The sequence below is a fragment of the Talpa occidentalis genome, unplaced genomic scaffold, assembly GCF_014898055.3.
Source record: "Talpa occidentalis isolate TD23 unplaced genomic scaffold, MPIMG_talOcc4v2.1 talOcc4.11, whole genome shotgun sequence".
Classification (NCBI taxonomy): Eukaryota; Metazoa; Chordata; class Mammalia; order Eulipotyphla; family Talpidae; genus Talpa; species Talpa occidentalis.
In genome coordinates this window covers 25,551,021-25,564,711 of record NW_023601104.1, presented here as the reverse complement: position 1 = coordinate 25,564,711, position 13,691 = coordinate 25,551,021, and the positions used below count along the sequence as shown (strand labels likewise).

At 44.7% G+C, this 13,691-nt stretch overlaps 1 protein-coding gene across 10 annotated transcripts in view; it reads right to left on the bottom strand.

The window, feature by feature from the left end:
- Positions 1 to 13,691, bottom strand: part of FAM81A (family with sequence similarity 81 member A) — a 111,672-nt gene that overhangs the window by 49,109 nt on the left and 48,872 nt on the right. The window contains exon 1 of one of the 10 annotated variants that reach the window (XM_037502594.2): positions 12,096 to 12,205. The exons of 8 other annotated variants lie outside the window; for them this stretch is intronic. The gene's annotated coding sequence lies outside the window, so the exon portion shown is untranslated. Of the gene's footprint in view, positions 1 to 12,095; positions 12,206 to 13,691 lie in introns of those variants that run through there. One more of the 10 variants, XM_037502593.2, reaches the window with a different exon arrangement.

Below are 13,691 nucleotides of genomic sequence, written 5' to 3'. Positions count from 1 at the left end.
AACAGTGCTGAACATGTAACCCCACAGTGCTCAAACACGATGATCACAACATGGTACTTGTGGGGGTCAGGCTCATCATGGCCTGATGATTCCCACCTCCTGTAGCTGATACCTTGGGTGATCCCCTGCCCTTGAGTGTGGAGGGACATGCTTCAAACCAACAGAACACAACAGAGACCAGCCATGAGGCAATCACTTGTCCTGAGGCCCCAGCTGTAGTCCGCTGGAATCCGGACACCAGATCACATAGGGTGTTGTTCTTACCCAGAACAGAAGAGTTTTTTTATAATCTGACTTTCAACTTATTTAAGAGATTTCTAAATGGTTGTCTTGCTTAGAAAAATCTGAAAAGAATACTGAAGAAAAAGAACTTCAACAAGTTTTTTTAAATTATATTGGCTCTGTCTAACCAGTGGAAGCAACTTATAAAATAAATTTAATTTGCTGCAAAAGATAAAAATCACAAGAGTTACCACTTCCTCCCATCAGACTGGCAAAAATCAAGTGTGGCTAGATCAAGCACTGACAGGAATATATACAAAAGATGGGAACACCAGATAGAAATGAGAATTGGGGTACCACCACTTTGGAAAGCAATCTGCAATATCTGTTAAAGCTGGAGGTGCACAAACCCTCAAGAACCAATAATTCCACTGCTAAGAAATACCCAAAGCAACACTCAAATAAGTTCTAAGGAGATACTTACAAGAACACTTAAGGTAACATTGCTCCTAAGAGCAAAAAAGTAGGCGGCAGAGGAGACTGAATAAGCACCATTAGGCAAATGGATGAATAAACCCTGATAAATTCATGCAATAAAAGAACAAACAGTTGTAGAAATAAATGGATTAAAATTGCAAGTTTCAGAATAAATGACTCTCAGAAATACATTAAGTAACAGAGCAAATTGAAGAAAGAGAAGGACATTTTTACAAAAGTTTAAAATATGCTAAATCTATCTAAAGATTATGGAAATAACAAACATCAGATCAGGATTACTTCTGTCTTTGATAGAGGGTACTAGGTGAAAGAATTTTGACTAAGTGCATGAAATTTTACTTCTCAAGTTTAGTTTTTTTAACTTTGTAACATTAAAAAGGAAAGAAAATTACTGCCCCCCCCCCCGCCTTAAAAAATTAACTATACAGACCACGAGCTTGCAGAGTCATTGTCAGCCTCTGTGGGGCAAACACAGAACTCAGTCCTGCCCGATATTATGGGGACCTTGAAATTTGGAATACAAGGCCAACCACTAATCTTCAGCAATCTCTACCCTTAATATGTAGTCGTATCTAAATATAAATATTTCTATTAAATGGCTATCAGCTTCATATCCAACAAGAAAAGAGTAGTTAATTAAAACATGGCACATCTGCTCAAAAGTATTATCAGCAACTATTTCAAATAATAGTAAAAATAAAATAACAGTTACAAAGACTATGTAATAACATTGAAAATAATGACATGCTGGTAGTTTAAGGGTTCTTTTTTTAGAACAAGATTTGAAAGTGGATATATGGTACTATACATATCCATAGTCAGGGCCTAGAAACCAAAGCTTTGTACTAGGTCACCACAATTTAGGTTGTACAAACATTATAACTTATGAGTTTAAAGGACCCGCAAACAGTTAAGGTGAGGAGATTGCCAAAATGTGGGCCACACAGACAGGGTGGCTGGGAGAGCCAAGGACAAGGTAGAGACAACCAGTGCCCTCTGAATGCATGGGGGGCCATCCCTACCTGCCCTCCCTCCCTCTCCTCTCTGACCCACCAAGCAGCCCCCTTCTCCATGAGTAGATGCTTTCTTGGACTTGCAACTACATTTAATGCTGCTCCCCCCACCGCACCCTGCCCCTCCCCACTTTGTGCCAAATTGCTAGACTGGCTCTGTGGTATGAATAACTGTTGTCTGGGTTTATTTTCAGCAAAAAGAGGAGGAAGAGGGCTATGCAACTGGGTCAGAGAGCACTAATTCCAAAGTCCAAGTATCTAGATTGATAAGAAGGTCAAGGGTGTCCCATGTTAACCACAGTGGGAGAGCTGCCAGGTTATATGCAATGAAAATGAAGGAAGCACAAATAAGTATACCTTGTCTCTGTCTAAAAGGCAGGTCCCCTCTCCCACACCTGGCCTAACTTTGGAGAACAGATGAGCCATCCTTGCAAGAAACCTACTGGGCCAGCATATCTGGAGAAGGAGCTGGCATTACAGTTAGGAGGATCTGCAGGAAATCTGAGTAAATCATCAAAGAGCAAATATGAGGCCTTACATGGCTTTGAAGTCATTAGACATATTTTATTTAATTTTATAACGCCCTTCCTGGGACATCTTAGGTCAATAGTAAATGAAGCTTATTTGACACATTTGGACATTCTTTTCAATCATACATTATCCCAGAAACCAAGAAATCCCTCAATTATGCTGGGGAGAGTGTGCCAAAGGTTCTAGTACTAGAAGTATTTTATAAGTTTTCTAAAACAGTGGAAAGGAATTAATCAAAATATAAATAGTGGCAGTAGGTACATTTTTATTCTACTTTCCTTATTTTCAAAACATTTTAATTAGTGTGCTACTTTCACATTATCAAAATTATAAAGGAAAATTTCTGTGAGAATGAAAGAAACAATGAGAAAAAAAAAACAAATACAGAAATTGCCCATTTATGATTATCAGAACTAAGTGGTAAGCCTGATTCTGGGTTTAAAAGACATGGCAGAGTAAAAATAAATTTGCTGCTCCTTTTTAAAACTATGTATCAAAAATATATAACATAAAAGTTACCATTTTTAAATATATTGTACAAAGCTGTTAATCATATGCACATTGGTGTACAACAGATCTCTAGAACTTTTTCATCTTCCTAACTGAAACTCTATATCCACTGAACAACTCCCAGTATTCTGATTTTTACTCAAGCCTCATTCCCTCGAGGGCATGTAATGAGGTCTGAGCCTAGTACCCTCAGCAAAGCACAGGATTAGGGGGTCAGGTATGGTGCTGGTGGCTGACAGTGGGTGTCACCAACATAGCATTCCAAACCCTTCAATTCCAGGGCTAGTATGAGTCCCTCCCCATGCTCCCAAGGCAGATATTTCTAATGCTTTTATGAAAATGACCTTGATTCCACTTTGCAAGATTTCTGTCTTTCCCTCCTCTACTCTATACCATTCATGAGGGAAATTCTGTTGATGATGGAAAGGTAAAGGTAAAGGAAAGATGTATTTTTGACCCATAAATAAAAGAACTTCAAAATGCTCAGAACACAGTGACCTCCCAGGCGGCACAGGGATTACTGCATAACTGAGGAATCCAGTAAATCTGAAACATGTATGTGGCCTCCATCAGGTCTAGATGGAATCACAAAAGGACTGAGATCATCTGGACCCCCAGAAACCAGAGAATGGCTACCAATGTTGCTTTAATCCAGGCTACACAGCTCAAAATGATGCTAACTTTTTTAGGAGAACCCCTGCAAAAACAGATTGGTTTTGTTCCCATCTATTAATAACAGCTATTTTGAAATGCTATTTAAATCCTCCATTGTTATTTCAACTTTTCATGGATTATGTCTCTCCAACTGAGCTGTTTTGGGGCAGCAGGGACCACATACCAGATGAAGCTGTAACCCTGGTGAAGCCCAGTACAGCGCCTCTTCACAGACACTCATAAACATTTGTTCATTTGCTTGTTTTTCTAATTTGGTAAGGCCCATGGTTTTAATTATCATGTTGCTCTGCCCAAATGACATATCGATGGCTGACTCAAGACCCTGCCCGCTGTGAGTTTGGCAGGCTGTTCCAGGTTGCCCTGCAGCATGCACGGGCACTCTCAAGAGTGCACAATCACATCCCCCATAAAAGTGTCTTAATATTACTTTTTGGGTGTTTTATTATGATCAACAACTATATTTGGCAACTTTTCTTTCTAGCATTGCAGAAGACACATTACCAAATGTTTCAAAGGGAATCTGCCAAATGCAACAGCTAGAACAGAAAAAAATATTATTAAAAGCTGGTGTAAACTTTCTACCTACTAAACTACCTACACCCCCCAGATGCACCAGGGATCACAGAGGGAGGGAAAGGCAATACTTGGTGTACTTGGACAGACTGACTTTGGGCTTCTACCCTATAGGAATCTCTGATTGCAAAGCCAAGGATGTGGGTTTGAAAGAAAAATCCAGCCTCAGGTCTAAGCCTGTTCCTCATACACAGAAGGAGGGAGCTGGACTTCCCTGCTGAACATGGAATCTAAGAGAGAGTCTTTTATTTGAAGTATTTTATTTAATTTTATAACTATTTTAGCGAGAGCAGGGGAGGACTCCTGAGCTCTTCCAGAGATAATTAAAAATGGGGTAAAAAGAAATCTGAAACAAACAAAAAACAAGCTGACGGCACCAGAGGTTTCTGAATAACATCTTCCCGGTTAAACAATTTTAAGAATTCCATAATGCGAAAGCAACCCCCACACATTCTCTCCCACATAAACACGCTTTTTATTTAAGCCACACTCAGCTAAGCAGCAGAATCTCTTGCCTTTATTTCTATAGCTACTTTCCCCAGCAAAGATGTCATCCTCGCAAAAACATTCTTAAGGGGGGAGAAAGCTGACAGCCTTCAGCAGGGGCAGGCACACTTCCAGGGGGAATATAATCATTCCCAATAACTGATCATCCAAAATCTGAGTTTGACCTCAAATACTAATTATGCCTTAACAGAGACTGAAAGAGGCCTCTTGATGTTTGTCACGAACACAATCCTAGTAACTTTCCTGGTGTACCAGAAAGAACTAAAAAACTAAAACCGCTTTATTATCACCAATAACTCTGCTTTTAAAATACCAAACACATGCAATTTGCAGCAACATGGATGATGCTGGAAAGGATCATGCTCAGCGAAATAAGCCAGAAAGAAAAAGAAAAATACCGGATGGTCTCACTCATAGCAGGAATCTAGAAAACTTAAATAAGGGACCAGGAAATAGAATAACTATAAGAAAGAAAATACCAAAATCAACTAACAACTATGAACCAGAGACACTCTATGGGGGTATGGGCGGGGAAAGGAGGGTTTGGGGTCAAAATAAGGGGGTTGTAATTGTATGGGGAATATAAAAATAAAATTTATTTAAAAAAATAAAAAATAAATTAAAAAATTAAAAAATACCAAGAACCAGTCATGGGGGAGGCAGGAGGTGGGGAGGGGACCCCACCTAATAAAAGACCACCAAGTGGTAAAATGCAATTGTTTTCTCTTTTTTAACCTGCCTTATTAGCATATCTCATTAAAAAATGAAAACAAGCCATGCAGGGAGAGGGAAGAAAAGGAAGAGTTGTGAAGAGAAAAGAACAGACAGAAAGTGAAATAGGGAAGAAGAGGTGCGTGGAGGGAGAAAGGCAGTGCTGACAGAGCCCATCAGAGGGAGTTGGCCACACAATGAAGAGAGAAACAGGTGGTTCGAGGGCTCAGCAGGAAGGATGTGAGCTGAGAAACTGCTCCTCACACATTCAGCTGCTCATTTGGGGTGTGAAGAAATAGATGGGCCATTTTTAATATGCTATGTTAGGTTTCTGTACTCTTTTCTTTTTTAATCAAATATGCCCTTTCTGTCTTGACACATACAGTTAAAATATCATCAGGGGAAAATCATTTACTCCACTTACAACGTGGAAATATCTGTTTTAATTGCCCACTGCTGTTGTGAAGTGGCCCTATTTTGAATCAGCCCTATTTTGATTGAGGGTCAGATGGGATCTCATATCCACCTTGACAGACCGCATGCTAAAGACAACTCTGAGGTCATCCTGAGTGTTTGCTTCATGGTTTTAATCAAGTAATTCCATCCAGGGGCCTCTGTGGTGGCCTAGGGGTTAAATCTCAGGGCTATCACTGCCAGGACCTGAGTGTGATCCCCTGCCAGGGAGCTACTCACATGGCGCAGCAGACCTCTCCTGTCTCACCTGCTGCTCCCCTCAGCAGTGTATTTCAGTAGATCCACCTGTTCTGCTCCCCAATCTGTCTCTGGTGAATCCTCTCACCCCCTGCACCTCTGGCCTGTACCCCAGCTCTTTGTATAAATAAATAAAATTTATTTTTAAAAAAGTAATTTCATCCACTCAAGAAAAATTCAGTGAGCCTCTACAGTACCCAACAAGACACAGCCCCTGAACTCAGGAGATTCAATTCATTAGGAAAAAAGCAAACAAGACAGAGTACAAGAGTAGATTTTCATGCCAAACAAGTGGCACAAACTAGGTGCTGCCTCCAGGCAGACATGGCATCAGTTTGAACAGGGCCATTAGGAAAACATTAGAGGAGCCGGTGTTTGAATTAGACTTACACAGGGATGAGTCAAGACAACGCAAGGTAGAGTGAGAAAAGACGGAGGAAATACTGACTAGCGAAAAATCACTGGCACGCTGGTTCCTTTTGGTAAACAGTGGAAGATGAAGCTGCGACAGTCATTGGGGCAGTGTGAAGATTCCTTGACTCCACAACCATGGACACAGGAGAAACAATAGGAATGACAGGAAATGACAAATGAGGGCGGCTGTACAGGGAGCACCTCGACACTCAATGATCAAGCTGCCATGGGAGTGAGGAGAAGAGCAAAAAGTCAAATAACCCAAGCAATCAGAGCAGGTCATAGAGAAGGTGAAGAGAACAGGAAAATCATCAAGGACAGCACTGAGAGGGACAAGCTCTCTCCCGCAAGATGTCTCCCTAACGACAGCTCACTGGACGCTACCGCAAGAAAACACCAGAACCACCTAAGGTAAAAGACATTTTGCAAAAGAGCTGCCCGTACCTTTCCAGAGTGTCAGACTGAGGAACGGTCCCAGTTAGTGGAGAACAAAGAGGCCTGAAAATTTATACAGCACAGATCCCGGAGCAGGAAAAGACTTTCAAAAGGTGGGCGGGGGGCGGGGGGAGGGTTTTTCCCCTTCTTTTGCTGTAAAGGGCAGTATTAGACTTGGCGCGGCAGACCTCTCCTGTCTCGCCCGCTGACCGCTCAGCAGTGTATTTCATCAGTCTGTCTGTTCTGTTCCCCACTCTGTCTCTGGTGAATCCTCTTACCCTCCCGCACATCCGCCTGTACCCAGGTTCTTGTATAAATAAATAAATCTTTAAAAAAAAAAGGGGCAGTATTAGAATTGTCACATTTGAATCAGGTCTTTGTATTAGATAATAGTATAGAATCCAAGTTAACTTTTTTTATTTCATTGTTGTTATATAAAAAATGTCTTGTTTTTAGAAAATATACAAAATAGTATGGGTGGAGATAAAGGGACACCATGTTTGCAACTTACTCTGAGTGGTTCAGGAGAAATTACAAGATGTGTATGTACGTGTGTACATATGTGTATGTGAGTGTACATGTATGTATATGTGGGGGAGAGAGAATGTGATAAAGCAAGAAGAGTAAAGCAGCATGGTAAATAATTAGTATGAAAAGATATAGGAGCATTAGTTAGATGATTCCTGCAACTTTCTGTAAACTGAATTATTCCAAAATGAAGAGTTTAAAAGGGCAAAATAGGGCCTCCCTAGTGGCACAAGGGGTTAAGTCACAGTACTATGAAGCTATTGGCAGCCACTGCAGCAGGAGTTGGATCCCAGGCCAGCATGGCGCAGCAGACCTCTCCTGTCTCGCCTGCTGCTCCCCTCAGCAGTGTATTTCAGTATATCTGCCTGTTCTGTTCCCCACTCTGTCTCTGGTGCATCTACTCACCCCCTGCACCTATGGCCTGTACCCCAGCTCTTGTATGCATAAATAAATTTTAAAAAATATTTTAAAAAAATAAATAATAAAAGAGCAAAATATAGTAAGGAAGCCAGAATGAAGGACTGTTCAGAGGCAAAATAATATGGCTTCTGGGTATCAAACTCTGAATAGAATTGGGGAGAGATAGGACTGGAAATATAGATGAGAAGGCATCTGGGGGGGGGGGTCCTGAGCAAAACAAGGTCAATGGCAGGGCTTTGCAGTCAAACAGAACCTCTTTCACAGCTGTTCCTTAACCAGGGGTGACCTACTGCAGTTCTCATCCTTTCAGCTTCAGTGTCGCCGCCTGTGTAGCAGGAATAATAAGAGCACCTGCCTCACAGAGTTGGAGTAAGGATTGGAGGACACGATACAAGTGAACCAAGATGAGGCTCAGGGTGACTGACTAGTGGTGACTGGGAGGGGACGAGGTCAATGCTGGAAGAGCACGAAGGGAGAAGGCCAGGAAAGGAAGACAAGACTAAGAGCAGGATCCCACAGAGTCCCATGCTAGAGGTCAGGAGGAGGAAGGAGACAAAGGGCTCTGGAGTTGCAGCAGGTATTCGGTGAGATGCAGACAAGGGAAGAGAGTGGGTCAGGAGACACAGCAGAGAGAAGGAAGGCAGAAGATGGAGTAAAGCCCTAGCTCTCCATCCTGGACCCCTCTACTCGAGCCCTCCAAGTAAGCAGTCTCAACAGAAAGGTGAGCACGAGGGGGACCTCCCTGGTGGTGTAGGGGTTAAGTTTCAGTGCAATGAAGCTATAACCGCTGTCAGATGAGTCCAATCCCCAGCCAGGGAGCTACCCACATGGCACGGCAGACCTCTCCTGTCTCATCTGCTGCTCCCCTCAGCAGTGTATTTCAGTAGATCTACCTGTTCTGCTCCCCTCTCTGTCTCTGGTGAATCCTCTCATGCCCCCGCACCTCTGGCCTGCACCCCAGTTCTTGTATGCATAAATAAATAAAATAAATTTAAAAAAAAAAAAGACCAGAAGTAAGTGGACAGTTAAAGAAAGGAGAACGGACAGTTCGACAGCTAGTGTGGTGCAGAACTGCATTCCCCCACACAGTAGCCATCACAGTCTCATGTGATTAAACTCAAATTTAAATTCATATAAAACTAACTGCAATTTAAAATTAAGTTCCTCAGTCACACTAGCCCCATGCCTCATGGTCAGCAGTCTTATACATGGCTAATGACTTCCACACTGGACAACACAGATAGCAAACACTTCCATCACCGCAGAAAGTTCTATTGGATAGAACCGGAACTCCAGCAAGATTTCTTTCATTATGAGAAGGATGACTTGAATAAATGGTGAGGTCAGAGTCGGAGCAGAGTAAGAAGGAACTACAGAAACCAGGGAAAGGGAATACCATGTGGAGCAAGTTCCCAAAAGAGGAGGAGGATGGGAAAGTCCAGGGGACGGAGAGTGTGGAGCAGATGCGGCAGGTTCATTGTGGGAAATGGATTGGAGACATTTTCTTCCTTTGAGAAAGAGAAAATAAAAAAGGACAATGATGGAGGAAGACAAATACTTGGGTGGTCAGAAGAGAATGATGGGAGTCTATGTGGAGGTAGAGAGCAGTAAACGTGGAGGCTGATGTCTTTGATCTTATCCATGAAAAGAGGCTATCTCCTGAAAGGAAAATGACTGGAAGTTTAAGGAATGGAAAAGTCTGACACAGTGATGGAATGCAGCCAGGAGTTAAAAGATGAACTTTTTTTCATAGAAAAGCAACACCCAGGTGAAATTAGAGCCTGTACAAATTTGTGGTGGAACCAGTCCGAAGATCTTTGTGACTTTCTCCTGGATAACTTGGCAGTCTGCGAGAAGAAAAAGCAAATGAGGGTGATTTGGATTGAGGAGTGGAATATGAGAAATTCAACATGTTAAGACAAAGGATTCCAGACAGAACTAAAAAGGTTGGCAACGTAGAGGCTCCCAAGTGGAGAAAGAGGGCCATTAAGGATTAGAACAATAAGTAATGAAGGCACCAGAGATTGCACTAATGGTTAGTCTGATACAGAAGGTGGAAAGAACTAACTCAGCAAGGTGAAGTCCAAGTCCCAGGTCTTGGCGATGGAAAATATTCCAAAGACTAAACTAGTTCAAGATGTGAGTGGCTGAAGTGAAAACTAAGGTGCAGGTGTTGATGTTGGGGACCTTCAGGAATTTCAATGACTAGGACCTCAACACAAATACCAAAGTCACCGGCAAAAGACCAAGTAGAGAAGAGAACCAAGTTAGTTGCTCATGTCTGTTTGCTACTTTCTTGTAGCATCAAATAAAGTGACTGCCAAACATGGGTGTACATCAGAACCACCCAGAGAGCTCTGTTTTCTCTCCCTATCCCGCCTCCCCCACCTTCTTCTTTTGGGGTTTGTAGGTCTTGCCTATCTTGCTGATTCTAATTAGGTATAGTACCTAATCCAGGTTGTGGCTAAAGGACACATTTTTCAAAATGCTAGAGGTGAGTCTCAAAAACCAACAAGCTTGGCGAGCACAGATCCAGACAATAAAGAAGGTTCGGGTGCAGGCAGACAGCATGACCCTCTCAAGAAGGGCTCGGTGAGTGATGGGGTAATGGTTTGGAAGCGGCACTGAGACCCAAGGGGAAGCCAGTCCCTGTCCTGGTGAGATGGGAGAGCCATTCTGAGGGAAGGTATTCACTCAGGCTTTGGTGTTAGGGGAAGAACAAGAGATGGGCTCAGCTTCGAGAAACAAGAATACTGGAGCTTGCCTCAGGGTAGAAGAAAAAAAGAGACTGAAAGGCTGGCTGGAGTCACACGGGTTAGCAGGTTAGACACACACTGCAGAGAGACTGAACAATTTGTTAATGAGATGTGATTCATTAAAGGGTTGGGGGGGGGCTTAGTGAATTCCTGGGTAGCAAGGATTTTTCTGAGTGCTATCAGATTTCTAGCATGTAAACCATTAAAGATTATTAAACCCTCAGATAAACAACCTTGCAGAAGCTTATTCATTAACACTGAAATGTCTGTCTTCCCAGCCCACATTCCAATGAAATAAGACTGCAATGAATTTCAAGGGAGCCTGAGAGCCTAAAGTCAAAGGGACAACCCGAGGGAGCTGTGAGGGACACGGGAATTTCCTCCCTCCCCTAAGCACAGAAGATGGAACTTTATGAACTGAGAAGAGAGAAAGGGCCTGAGAGTCTTTTTAGCACCAGCAATGCTAAAATTAGAAGAGGTGTCACAGCCTACTGGTCTCAGGAGCACCCTCCCACGCCCCACACACACTCCATGACAGGGTCCCAAAGGATGACACAGTGTGCAAATCCTAGGGACGGTTTTTAGTAAAGAACATATTTATGCTGTCAAACCTAACTCGTATTTAAAGAGCAAGCTGCTTCTGAGAGAGCTGCACTTCTGTGAATTCAAATCATTCTAGCATTATTTCTGGTTACTCCCATGAAATAATTTCTAACACTGACATACACAGACTTTAAGATGAGGGCGTGAGTGCAGTCAGGCTCGCATGCACACACACGCACACGCACACAACCTCATGCATATTGAAAAAATGACTCACTTAATTTGCTGCTGCCTGCCACTATTGGATTTTGATTTCACCTGTTCAAATACAAAGTTTCCTATTAAACTAACTACAGGAAAGAAGAACTCAGGAGTATGAACCCTGATTTTATTCATGATTTTAGAGCACCCAAGATGTTATTAAGAGAAACCACTCTCTGACCACCAGAAATCACCCATAAAACAGTTGCCTTTCTTCATTGCCACTTTGGAAGTCAACTAATGGAAAGCCCTCGCAGAATAAACACGGTTAAGCTTTAATTATACTGTACCTGCAGAACCGTACTTTGAAGTCCTTCGAAGGCTTATAGTACAATGGCACAACACCACCGTGCATTGCAAAGCACCGAAGCCCCTCCTTTTACAGATTGGGGGTGGGGGGAGGAGGGCTGGAGGTTAACCTGCCCAAGGTCACCCAGCTCCGAGTAGTGGGGCTAATACAACCCCCCGTCAATCTGTGCACCACCCCAGTTCTCCCAAACACTTTAGGGATTCTGTTGGCTTCCTAGCCTGCAACCTACCCCACCGGCCCCCGGAAAAATGCAATGCCAGTTGCGCTCAATGCCCAACTTCATTCCTTCGCGTCAGCATGCAGCTAACCCTCTCCCCGGCAGCACGTCACATGGGCCACACGCAGCTCTCTCACCGCCACCCCCTGCCCCCCAGCCCATCTCCCCGCCGGCTGCCCCAAGGTCACCGACGGTCCCCGGGAGCGCCCGTCGCCGAGGCCCCGAGGACGCGCGGCCGGGGTCCGGGACGCGGCACTCACCGGCGCGCGAGGAGGGCGCTCCTCCGGGGCCCATGTCCTCGCCGGCGTGGCTGGGTGCGGCGGCCGCTGGCGCCGGCTGTGCGGGGCTCCGGGCTGCGGGCCCGCGCCGCGGGGAGCGCCGTCCAATCAGCGCGCGCCTGCCGCCTGGCCCGGCGCGCGGCCCGACAGGGTTCGCGGCTCCCGAGGGGCGCGAGCCGCCGCGCGCCGCCCGAGCCGTTTCCGGGCGCGTTGCCTGGACGCGGTTGCCGTGGCAGCCCGAGCTGGAGGCTTTCCCCGCGCGCCCGCGCCCAGCCTGGCGGCGCCGCCCCTCCTCCCTCCGCGCTCCCACACCCAAAATAGCCTCTCCTCGTCGCTGCTGTTTCCCGCAGAGCTCTCATCCAAGCGACTCGGAGTTGGCGGGCGGGGATTTCGCTTATTGGAAAATAAATCCTGTTGTAGGGCTGCTTGACTTGAAGGGAGAGGTGTTGAAAATGGGCCTGATTAGGATAATAGCCGCGGTGGTTGCACTGTAATTCTCCTGAGCCCTAACAGCCCTTATTTACTGAACCACTTTCCCACCAAAAGCGCTGTCTACCCCCACCCTCTTCTAAATCGGGGAGTTCTTCCCTTAGGCCACTGCCCGGGAAACAGCTCGCGGGTGGAAGCCCCACCTGTGCAGGTGAACGAACCCTCACGGCTGCCAAGCGGCATTTAATGAATCGCCTCGGCACCGGTCTCTGGGACCAGGGTCGTGTTTCACTGAAACAGACACGACGCAAGAAAGAACTGCTGCCACGCCTCTTCTTTACAGCCCTCCCTTCTCGCTCAGCCTCAGCCCCCTCCCAGGGCTTCCTAAGTCTTCCATTCCACCCTCGACTGGATTCTGAGCGGGGCGCACAAGCTGATGCACTCAATTTTGCTTCCACTACGTGGACAGGATTTAACGAGTTGGGAACCCCCACTTTTGCTGGACTCGAGTCCAGAACTCTTTCATATAGCTAGTATTTACCGGATGGAGATGTTCCCGTCTGCCTCACCCACAAGTCTGAGCCCCTCCAGGCCAAGAGAAGGAGCATGATGAGTAAAAAGATACTGGGTTGTGCAGTCAGAGTGAGCTGTTTGGACTCATCTCTCCAGCAGTTACTATGCCAGGGCTGTTTCCACCTGTTACATGGGCTAACAGCTCCCATAAAGGGCCAATACATAGGTAATATTCATTCAGTCAGCAATATTTATGGGATGCCTGTCAAGTGCCAGAAACTAAGCTTTGGTCTAGGACAATGGTGAAGCCCGAAAAGGAGAGATACTCCTCTCTGCCTAAATAGAGCTTACAGCTTGAGACCCATTAATCAAATACTCGGTGTAAAACTGCCATTGTGATAAGGTGCATGCATGGCCTTGAGAGTTGTGATGTGCAGATCTAATCTAATTGCAACTCTTTAGCATTGTACAGGCTCCATTTCTTCTTTTCTCCATTAGATTCCCACCACTTGGCATTCAGTATGCATTCAATACATACATACTGACTTGAATCCTATGGCATCACGGTAACAGCATCATTCAATGTCCCTGTAACTTCCTGCCATCGAAAATATATTTGAAACATGGATAAATTAC